Source organism: Aristolochia californica, unplaced genomic scaffold, assembly GCF_029961685.1.
Source record: "Aristolochia californica isolate CCGP_79_NKW_82.1479 unplaced genomic scaffold, dmAriCali1.0.hap1 SCAF_9, whole genome shotgun sequence".
NCBI lineage: Eukaryota > Viridiplantae > Streptophyta > Magnoliopsida > Piperales > Aristolochiaceae > Aristolochia > Aristolochia californica.
The window spans coordinates 26,139,948-26,150,633 of NW_027182290.1; positions in this window are offsets into that span (position 1 = coordinate 26,139,948).

Consider the following 10,686-nt stretch of genomic DNA (forward strand, 5'->3'; position numbering starts at 1 on the left):
TAGGCGCACGAGTTTCTCGGGACAACAAGGACCCCTCATGCCAGGGGGACACTTCTACCAGGGGGAGGCACTGTTCCGAGGTATACTAAAATGGAATTCCCTACTTATAATGGGTCAGAAGACCCTTGAAAAATGTTTTAGCCATTAGCGAGTCCCAACCTATGACTGAGTCAACGTGGCTGTTTTCCACTTACTAGGGGAAGCACAACTTTGGTACCAGCTAGTTAAGGTTGATAGTGACGTGGTAGATTGGGAGGAATTTAAGCAACTGTGCTCTCTCCATTTTGGTCCTCTGGCTTACAACAACCCTTTGGGAGATTTGGTTTTGTTAGGCAAAATTGGGGTAGTGGAGCAATATAAAAAACTGTTTCAAGAAAAATTAGCACGAGCCTGCAGCATGGTGCAAGTGGATCAACAAGTTGCGCTGTTTACAACAGGACTGACTGAGGCGTTAAAGCTTGAGGTGGAGCTCTATGCACCTGTTGACTTATCCAGTGCTATGAATATAGCTCGTGCTTTAGAACTGCGACAGAAGGCACAACACAGACGACCTCCATGGTCAGGGGAGGGGAGTGCTCCATCCACGGGGCAAGGGGAGCACATTCCTCCGAGAAACAACCTAGGTATTACTTTGACAAGGGATTCGAGATCTAGTCAACCTACACCTCCTTATATAAAAAAATTGACAAGTGTTGAGATGGCGGAACGGCGAGCTAAGAATCTGTGTTACAACTGTGATGAACCATATCGGGCTGGGCATCAGTGCAAAAGATTGTTTTTTATCAACCATATCGGGTTGGGCATCAGTGCAAAAGATTATTTTTTATCAATAAGGTTGAAGATGAGGATATCGAGGTGATAGAGGAAGAACCACCGGACATCTCCCTGCATGCCATTACTGGGCATCAATCGGCCACAACTACGCAGCATGGGAGCGGCTCGACAACTTCCACTACGTCTACCAAGCTTCTGAGCTTGAGGACAAGCTCGATCTGCAACGGCGGGGGAGGGGGGACGATATTATGGACTCAATAACACTGAGTCATCTAATTTACTTTTATTATTTATGTTGCTTTTAATTTAGAATTTTATTGAGTTGTAATAAGACTTAAAGTTAGGGGTAGAATTGGGTTTTATAACCCTAACCTATGTTGATGTTAATTACCCTATTTAAGGGTAAGGATGGAGAAATAAAGCAAGTTCGGAATTAGCATAAACTAAGGTAGTTTAGGTTCTTGCTAGGCTCCCTATTCTAGGGTTCTTGGCATGAAATCTCTCTGGTTGTTTGGTGAATACATTGGGGGGTTTCTAAGGTGATCGTGAGAGGAGGAAGAAGAGGAATTACCTTTCTTTTCTAAGCTGCAAGAGAAGACTATCTCTTTCACGGAAATTCCAAAAAGGGAGAAGGGCTGGCGTGAGCTAACCAGGAAGGAGGACGAATTCTGGTTGTTGGATTGGTGTTGACGTCAAGAGGTAATTCTTAATCTTGTTCCAAGTATTGAAGATTAGAATTTTGTTTCTTTTTACGTAAGGTATCAGTATTGCATGGTAGAGGAAACCCTACCTTGACGTGAGTCATAAGAAAGGGGGTTCCACATTGGGGCATCAAGGAGCTCCATTGATTCTCTGGTTTCATCCATAATTAAGAAAATGAAACTCCTTTTCAAGGGAAACAAATTCAGCAAAGAAAACAGGTTGTTCTTGGATCATTACAGTGAGTCAAACCCTCTTAACGTGCTAAATTCATCTATACCTCGAATTACTAGATCCATGGCTAGGGACCATAACACACAAGCTCGTGAATTCAAGTTAACTGACCTGAGAATAAATCCTTGAGCTTTGCTGCAGTACAGGCACGTGATTCCAAGAGCAATATAGGATGCAAGCCAGCCCAGGAATAGATATGCTGCCAAAGATGACAAATAAAGGTATGCTGCTGATGTTCATGCCGATTATTTTTGAAAGTAGAATCGACGCAAGGCTAAAGGGATAAATAATATTAACTAGTGCATCAGTCCGAGTGAAATAACGAAGCATATAAAATCAAAGTGTGCGGCTGATTTCAGTATCGTTGTCCAACATTGATTCAGATTCCTTGTTTTAGGTAAGTTCAGTCATGAAAAAAAAAAAAACACCTCGAAGCTGGTAGAATCCTTGATTCGTATCCAAGTTGCTCTAAGATTTGGACTCACAAAGCTGCTTTCAATAGCTGCTGTCAGTAGCTTCTCCTTTTGTAATTCAAATATGCAATGGCAGCAGTAATATCAAGATTTATGAACAGAAATAGATACAACACCAAGAACTTTTAACTGCAAGTATTAATGCTGTCAGTAGCTTCTCCTTTGGAATTCAAACATGCAACAACTACAATATCAAGATACGAACAGGAACAGATACGGCACCAAGAACTTTAACGCATCAAGTATTAACAGTCCCGATTGAAAGAGGACTCTGTACCTTAGATATTCTACTTGAAAAGAAATTCAGTTGCTGTTGTTTACTGAATTCGAGTGAGTTCAAGGCCAACCAATGTCTTGAAAGAGTTTTCAGAGTAACTCAGTCCAGCAACACGGAAGTATATTCATGAATCATCACCGAACATGCAGAAACGAGACTACAAGCAATTCGTTGCATGGGAGGTTCCTGAAATTATTCTAGATCTTGAGAAACACTTCCTTCACGATAGAAGCTGTGCGTGAAGATTCTTGCGACTGGTTTCTGGTTTGTGAAAAACAAGGAGGAGAAAAGATCCTTGTATAATGATATTAAACAAGCATGAGCATGTATTTGACAAACGTCTTAATGTTTTATTCTTCTTCCATGCATAGAGAATGAAGGATCGAAGAGCAAGGGGAGCACGAGCAGATACTTATTTGATTCGAGTATTCAAACCACATACCCATTCACCATCTATGTATGCCGAGCAGATAAAACTACAATAGAGTCCTAAGATTTCTGCTCTCACACCATGTTGGATCTTAGGACTCGATTATCAAGAACTTAAGGAACCCTTTTGTGCGATAGGTATGAGGAAGGAAGGAAGAGAAGTTGTGAATGTGAGAGAGTAGAGAAGGAGGAGGTGAAGCGAGAACTAGAGCTTGGAGAAGAAAACGGTGAGTTAGGATTAGGGTTTAATAAATTGCCCTAAACCCTCCTCCATATCATTTATATAATCACTTAAAAGTTTAACTAATTACATAAATACCCTTTAGCCTAAGGGATGGAAATAAAGACCTACGGCAGTAACACAATTACATATAAGCCACTGCCCTTCTTGTATTCTAACAGAGTTGAGCTTTCACTTATATTTACTTAAGTTGAGATATTTGGTTCAACCATTAGAACTTCTTAAATTGATCTGTCAAAAGGAAGGTGGTTATTTACTTGCTAGAATTTGTGACCTAATCACCCCAATCCAGTCCTAGACCATGAAAAAGTGTAGCAAATGTTAAGTTTCTCTCATCATTTTTCAAGTTCCTTTGATACATCACCAAGAGATGCATGGCAATAACAAATCTCCTGCCAAATACTTTTGAGCTCCCCATATATTTAGTCATTGACTGAGATTGACCTCGGCTGAAACATTCCTGGATTTTGATCATTAAGTACGCTAACAAATTTGCAATTCATAACATTTAGGATGCATTTTCTTCAAGTGATTTAATTACAAGATCAATGAGGAAGAACTGAGAAATCTAATACAAGACCTCGAGCTAAAGGTAAGAGTCATTCACAACAAAAAAGCACCTTGGGAGATGAATGAATAATTTGAAGACTAGAGTTTAAATAAATTAGAAATTCTAAAGAACTCTAGCAATGTAAAGAGGTTAGTCATCCAATTTTTAAACCTTAGGCATGAATTTTCTTTTGGAGCTTAGGAATGCAAACAATTTGTAAAACTATGTTTTCAAAGCTCATACAAATATTTTAAAACATTTCATTCATTTAAAATTGGCTTAACTCATGCTTTGCACTTAATTTTATACACTACAAAACAAATGATCAACCAACCAGTTTATGGCTTGACCTATCATACAAAGGCAGCAGATTTTTAGTATATAGGCTTGCTCAATATACCTCTGTAGGCATGCTTGATCATGCCATAACCAGAAAGCTACAAGTAGGAGATATAAACCATGATTGATCAACCTTGGTAAGGCATGATCAATCAATCAAAAAATTGCCAGGCCATTGTATAGAAGATTGATTGATCAATCCTCTACAAAGCTTAAAAACACACCTTGATTGATTCTTCGATCAATCATAAGGCCATAGGAACTTCAAAATATAGTCATTGGAGGTCGATTTGATCAATCAATGAAAAGGCATAGTCAATCAAAATGGTAGCTTTTTGAATAATTGATCAAAATGGCTAGTTTCGCTAATAAGCTTGTAAATTGGGACTCCAACTCATCCCATAACAATTAATAAACATTTATTGCCAAAAAAACTCACTCAAAGATCATTTTTAGAAGCAAATTTATTATTTTACCCATTTGCAGGAGAAAATTCAATTTTCACTAAATTTCTTCAAAACTCTTACACTCTCTTGGAATTCTTTGCTTTTTCAAGCTACAAAATTATTTCTCACATTTCCCAATGTTTTAGAATCTTGGAGACACTAGAGGAAAGGACATCTCCCCATTGAAGTTTTTTCCATCTCCCTTGATTTGGTATTACACTTGACTAAACAAAGCCGAAATATCTTTATTGTAATTTTTGCTACTAGAACTTATGAGTGATTTTTCCCAAGCAAGAGTTTTTGGGCGGTGGCTACCTCTATGGTAACATAGAAAAAAAAAATCTTGGCCCTTTGTGGTGTGTGCATATTTTCTTAATTATTTTATTCTTTTTCACATTTAGCACTTAAACTTTTAAGTTCTATTATCAATGTACCTCATCTTGAGAAGCCATCTAGGCCAACTATTGGTATCAAAGTGGACCTAAATCATTTGAAATTCAAAATCTATTTGATTTTTATTCAATTGATTTAATGGCATCTAAAGAAACAATGCTCCTTTCTATAGGGAAATCCACCAACCCTCTGTTAAGCACTTAGCCAATAATACCCAAAAGACCGGCCTGTTAGGAGTGGGAGACATAGGTACTTAACCCAAGACCATAACATCACACCCTACCTTCGTGAGCCAACGACCACGGCGGCCCACTCTAGCGACGGCCTACTCTAGCGACGACCCACTCTAACGATGGCCCACTCTAGCGACGCTAGCCGGACCCGGGGTTAAGTTCCTATGGCCTACCAGTAATTTTAATCTGGCCTCTAGGTTGCTCCCTCCGGGATTCGAACTCAAGATGTTGGAACCCGCTCTGATACTAAATGTTAAGCACCTAGCCAATACTACCCAAAAGACCGGCTTGTTAGGAGCGAAAGACATAGGTACTTAACTCAGGACCATATCACCCTCCCCTATGTTCAATGGAACAAATTATACTTATTGGAAGGTAAGAATAGAATTCTTCCTTCAAACTATAGATTGGAACATTTTAAATGTCACAAAAAAAATGGACTCTTTGACCCACGTAAGATAATTGATGGAGAAAAGTTCTCCAAAGAATTTTGGAATCTCCCCAGGGAAGACAAGGGGCATCTTATGACAAAATCCAAGGCCATCAATCTTCTCTTATGTGCCTTAGTCTAAAATTAAAAAATTGCAAAACAACTTTAGAACAACTTGGAAATGACCGATGAAGGAAGGTTTTGGATCAAAGACTCTAGAACCAAAAAATTATTTGCCTTACATACAAATTTAAAATAAAATGGGTGAATCAATTGCTGACATAAACTCTAGGTTCACTCATATCATCAATAAGTTGAACATCCTTGGGAAAGAAATTTCCCTCTATAGAAGAAATAACAAGCTTCTCAAAACACTTCCAAAGTCATGAGCTTGAGGAAGACCATTGTTCACCGTAGGTTGACTCCCATATTGCTTTTGATGATAATAAAACTTAATTAATCTAACAACTTAAAAATCTAAGTATTTCAGATACTTCACCTTCAATAGTAAATGCATCTCAAGGTCTAAAGCTTAAAGCCGAATTCTAGACCTCAAGTGCAATTGAAGAGTTTCTCTTGAAAAAGCAACGACAAGGAAGAAGACAATGACAAGACTAGAGTTCAAGTGTAATAGATAAATGTCTAAACTAAGTCACTTTTGTAAGAGAGTATTCTAGATTCCCTTTCCTTAAGTACATATGTGAAATCGGAGCTTTAGGTTTAATTTTCACTTTTTAGAATCATCATAAATATCATTTAGAACATGCTAGAGTAATTAGAGAAAATATTCCCATGCTTTAAAAGTCTACACTTTTGAACTAACATTGGAATGATTGATTATCTAGAATTGTGTAGGCCAAAAATGTAAAGCATGATCGATCAACCATAGTTTGTTGATCGATCATCCGAAACTTGGCTATATCATGCTATAAATCATGATCAATCATCTCACTTAATTGATTGATCATCTCCCTAGGCAAGCTAATTTCTCATGGAATTATCGATCATCCCACCAGTTTGATTGATCAGTCAGAACCTTGCCAATAGGGGATTTAAAGCATGATTGGTCATAGGAAAATACACTGATTGATCATACTTGTAATGCACAGCCAGAGGGAATCACGATTGATCAATCAATCACTAGCAATGATTAATCAACTTAACTTTTTTGAACCTACGTTAACATCTTGATTGATTAGTCCATCGATCAATAAGTCATTGGTTGATAGTGTTAGGAATTAGATGCCCTAATTCCAAACTACTGAGAGCAATAATAATAAATCACAGAAGAAAAAAAAAGCATGAGAAAAACAACAAGATTTATATAGGTTCGCCTCAAGGTGAGATTATGTTCTATCTTTCCCCGTTGCAGTAATCCACTATAAAGATGAAATAGTTTACAAGAGAAATTTCACACACTTACATGCATTTTTTATCTATCCTCTCTTGGCCACAACTAATGATGTTCCTTGGACAATCTGCGTACCGACTCAGCGCAGGGCATTGATTAGGCTCCACAACTTAACACTTTCTACGAACTTCCTCCTCAAGAATGATATCCCAAACATCATTAAAAATCAACTTCCTGTTGCCTACAAAGTTGCTGACTGTAGTCCTCATTGGATCCCAACAGTTTGGAAAATACGCTAAAATAATTAAAGCACGAACCTCTTCATCAAATTTAATTTGAACAGAGGTCAATTGATTGACAATTGGGCTAAACTCATTCAAATGCATTGCCAGTGATGTATTTTCTATCCTCTTTAAATTGAATAATTTTTTCATGGGATGTACCTTATCATTTGCAAAAGGCTTCTCATACATGTCAGATAGAATTTTCATCATCCCCATTGTGGTTTTCTCCAACCCCACGTTGTGTGCAGCATTCTTCGACAATGTTAACCGGACTACTCCCAACACCTATCTATCAAGGAGATTCCACTCATCATCTTTAATACCTTATGGTTTCATATCCAGAAGTGGTGAGTAAAGATTTTTTATGTATAAATAATCTTCGATATACATCCTCAAAAACGTAAAATCCATACCATCAAACTTGTTGATACAGAGTGCCAATCCTTCTCCGCCAACCGTTTCTCTCAATCACGAACCAACGCTCTGATACCACTTGTTAGGAATTAGACACCCTAATTCAAAACTAATTAGAGCAATATTAATAATCGTGAAGAAAGGAAAAATAAGTATGAGAACAAACAAGAATTATGTAGGTTCGCCTCAAGGTGAGACTATTTCCTGTCTTTCGCTGTTGCAGTAATCCACTATAAAGATGAAATTGTTTACAAGAGAAATAGCACATTCTTACTGGTATTTTTTGCTCTAACCTCTCATGACCACAACTAATGATGCTCCTCGTAAGATCAAACCCTAATAGTGGCGCGCCAAATATAAAGAGGAAACTAGGGCAACCGTGATACAAGAGTAAAATTCCCAAACTGCTCTTAATGAAACAACAGTTAATATATCATTGACCAGGTGGGGCCTCCGCCCCCACACCGCCCAGAGGGGGATCCCCAGCCCCCTTCCAACCACCACGGTGACCGTACCACAAAGGTTGATCCACATACCAACTCAGCGTAGGGCATAGATTAAGCTCTACAATTTAACAGACATAAAAGTAGTCGTTATGATATATTAATCGATCAATCACTTTATGATGATTGATCAATCAAAGTAATAATATTTGAAAATGGAGTGTAGAAGAGAGAATGAACATTAATTAGCAAATCCTCAAGCCATTACTCTCTATTTTTAAAATTTTCCTTAAAAGTGCTTTAGAGTGAAAGAGAGAGTCTCACACATTGAGAACTCATTTTTCTCTTTCAATCAATCCTAGCATTCATATAGTCCAAGCTCCTTGATCATTGCAATGAGAAGGAAGCTTGAATCTATCAAGGAGAAGCATCTCTCCAAGGGTGTAAATTTTACCATTCTTTTATTTGTATTTTTGAGAAGTTCATCTAGAACCCATTTAGACTGGATAGAAAGACCTAGCTAGAGCTAGAATCTAGCAACAATCTCTTTGGGAGATTGGAATTTTAAAAATCATGTATTGAGCTAGGCGTGGCCAAAGAGAGCCAAAATATCTTTTGTAACTTTCTGCTATTACATCATATAGTGAAAACTTTCCAAACAAGGGTTTTTGGGTGGTAACTAATACTAGGGAAACTTTCATACCAAAAATTCTATTTGTCCCTATGGTGTTTGCATGTTATATTTAACTTGAATTACTTGTATGCATGAATTTTTTAGTTACACGAACAACTCATTTTTAATTTGATTATCTCAATTCACCCCCTCTTGAGAAGCCACCTGGGCTACCAACCTCTATTCGTGAGAATACTAATTTTAGGACCATGAGTTCAAAAGGTCTATTGGATATCGTCCTAATTTATGACATGGGACCAAATGAAATAGGAGAAAGAATAACCTAGAAGAAAAATCTCTCCTTTTAAGGCAAAATTTAGTGTGAACGAGTGTACTAGTTAAGATAACTCAGGTGAGGTGAACTTCATTACTAGACACCTAAGAAATAAGTATAGGAAGAAGAAAAACTTTAGTAAATTCCAAAATATGGGAAACAAAAATAAATATTTTAAAAGGATTGATGTTTGTTTTGAGTGCAGCAAGGCTAGGTAAAGAAGGAACAAGTGCCCAAGTTTTGAGGAAAGACCACCATCATCAAGAAAATATCCAAAGAATGTAAAAATTGGCATCAGCTTAGGATGTGATGGAAGAAGAATCCAGACTTGACCAAGAAGAAGAAAGCGATGTGAAATTCATGGCATTGGAAGAAGATGAATCCACCACTTCATAAGAGGTAGTGATTTATACCGTGAAAAAGAGTTTGAAGAATTTCTTGAAAAATCAGTTTGTTGTTTAAACAATTATAAAGACAAGTGTAATTCCCAAACACTTGAGCTAGTTCAGCTTAAGAGTGAATTGATTGCTTTAAAAGGAAGAAAGTGAAACAAATATGGCTAATATCTTAAGGTAACAAGAATTAAGTGGTAAATTGTCTCAGAATAGATTAGACTGAGAGAAGAAATACACTGAATTAAAACAAAAGCTTGAAGTTTCATCCGCTCACAAAAATAAAACCAATCAGAGAAGCAAAAACAAGCATGTCCAAGAATTTTGTCCTTTACCTTATATCAAATGCTACTAGTGTAACCAACTAGGACATTATGCTGATTATTTGAAAACTTAGAAGTGATTATTGCCTTAAGCAAAAATGGGTATCCAAACTAAATGAAAACATTGTGGTAACCCCAAAAATCCAAGGGCATGCAAATTTGGAAGCCAAAACAAATGTTGGAGCTAATGGTTTCCCAAAGGGACCTAACTTAATTGGAACCTTGAAGGGATGTTTCTTTTATTTGTGGATGTCTCTTATCCAAGGCACCAAATAACATATGGATTTCGAATAGAAGGTGAAAAGAAGTTCATAGAACTTACATGAAATTATGGGGGTTACATCTATTTGGGAGACAATAACAAAGAAACATAAATGAAATTAGCAGAGATAGGTACCTCTAATTCTTTTGTATCCAATGTATATTACATTTAAGGGTTAACACATGATTTTTTAAGCATGACTAAAGTTTGTGACAAAGGAAATATTATTTCATTTGAAAAAGATAAATGAATTTTCAAAAAGCTGAAATTTTGTTAGAGGATTGTACAAACAAAAAATTGAATGATGCTAACATTTTACAGTATTCCTCTCCCAATGCTATATGTTTGGATGCTAGCTTAGATGAATCTTGGCTATGGTACAAATGACTTGGACATATAGGAATGGACTCTTTGAAAAAATTGACAAAAACACTTGTTGAGAGGACTACCAAACCAGAAATTTGTGAGGGAAAAACCTTGTGATGATTGCCAACTTGAAAAGAAAAACAAAATCTCATTTAAATCATCAAATGTAGTATCAACCATAAGACTTCTCCAACTAATTTATATGGGTTAACAAATTAACGTACCTGAACGTTAAGTCTAAACAAGAATTGCCATACCTTGGTGGTAGTGAATGATTACTCTAGGTTGACTTGGGTAGACTTCCTAGTCCAGCAAGAAAGATTTTTTTCTAACCTTCACTAAACTATGTGAAAAAATGTACAAAAAGAAAAAAGGTTGTAGCATTA